Raw genomic sequence first — 1,720 nt, forward strand, 5'->3', positions numbered from 1 at the left:
TCTCTCTCTCTCTCTCTCTCTCTCTCTCTCTCTCTCTCTCTTCCTCTGTTGCCTTTTTTCGACTCCTTCTTTTCTCTCTCACCGCACTCTTCAACTCAATGTTTGTTTTCTCTTGCTCCTCCTCTTCCTCTCCCACTCTTTCTACTTCCATCTACTTTTTTCCTCTTTTCTCCTTCTCCTTCAACTTCCTCCTTGTTCTCCTTCTCCTTCCTCCAACGTTTCCTTCTCTTTCCCTCTATTCGCATTTTCTCCTTCCCCCTCCTCCTGCTGCTCCTGCTCCTTCTCCCCCTTCCTCTTACTCCTCCTTATTTTTGTTCTTCTTCTGCTCCCTCTCAGGTTGCTCCCTCCGACCCCTTCCTTTTCTTCCCCTCCATTTCCTACTCCTGTTTCTCGTTCTTCCCACTCTCCAGCAAGAACAACAACAACAACAACAACAACAACAACAACAACAACGACAGCAACAACAGTATCAGCAGAAGCAGCAGCATCAACAACAACAGCAATAAAATGTTAAGAACATTGACAACAACATTAACGGAATTAATAACGATGGCAACAAACATTAACAAAAAGACGAAAACATACTACTGCCACAACTTCTACTTCCCCCGTGCCTTCTCTTTCTGCTACAACAACTGCTAAATAAATAAATAAATAAATAAATAAATAAATGAATAAATGTTCCCATTAAAAATAGATCAGTTGACTGCTACCTAGTGTCTTGTTTCTATGGCAAAGTCATTAACTAAGCAGGCTCGAATGGAACGAAACCTCTCCGATATTTGAGTTTCAGGCAATACGTTTCATAGGAACTTCATGTCCTTTCGGTATGGTGCCGATAGACTAGTGAGTACGAGGGGTTCGAGGCTGGGCTCAGTCCGCTCGATGTGTCCCTGGGAAAGACACTTTACTGTGCTTTTATTTAGCTTGGCCCTTTCGTACACGAACGTTAAATTCGAAGGGCCTGCCTCATAAATGACCCAATAGTGTTGATATTGAAGTAAAACCAATACAATTTCAAATAACGTTATTTCTGTTGCTGGTGTTGTTGTTGTTGTTGTTGTTGTTGTTGTTGTTTTTGGTTGTTTTTTTATTGGGGGGGTGTTTGGGGGGGGGGTATAATTTGGTCTGTCTTTATTTGGTCACGTACGATAAATCTGAGCTCCTTAAAACATTCTGTAGCGTCTGAGCAGATAACCCGTCGTCAGGCCCACAAAGGAAATGGCTCTTCCGCAAAGAACAGACGGAGAAATAAAAGCGATCGATTCATTAATTTGTAATGATTGGAAAACAAAATTCCATGGCACGATGGAAAAACCTGAGGTTTTTGGGGGAATTTTTTCAGGGATGTTTTAACGAATTACTCGTGGGTGGACAAGATCTGTTTGACTAGAGATTTCCGAAAAATGTCTCCAGACCTGCTCTTTTTACTTTCTGGTTAATAATAATATAATCTATTAATTTATCTTGATAGCACATCCTTCCATTTCAGTTGGAAAAAGAAATCCATTACAGTTCTGCGTTTTATTTATTTCTCACAACGATATCAGTTAAAGAGCAAAGTTTTATTCTATGATTACCGACTAATCAAAATAATCTATTACGCGTTTACAATCTTTCTCTCTAACCATTTTTTTTCATTCTCACTGTCTATCTCTCTCTAACGCACGCGCACACACACACACACACACACACACACACACACACACACACACACACA

At 40.5% G+C, this 1,720-nt stretch overlaps 1 protein-coding gene across 4 annotated transcripts in view; it reads left to right on the forward strand.

Moving 5' to 3' along the window:
- Positions 1 to 1,720, forward strand: part of LOC101849319 — a 64,366-nt gene that overhangs the window by 54,774 nt on the left and 7,872 nt on the right. The window lies entirely within an intron of this gene.

The sequence above is a fragment of the Aplysia californica genome, unplaced genomic scaffold, assembly GCF_000002075.1.
Source record: "Aplysia californica isolate F4 #8 unplaced genomic scaffold, AplCal3.0 scaffold00599, whole genome shotgun sequence".
Taxonomy (NCBI): Eukaryota; Metazoa; Mollusca; class Gastropoda; order Aplysiida; family Aplysiidae; genus Aplysia; species Aplysia californica.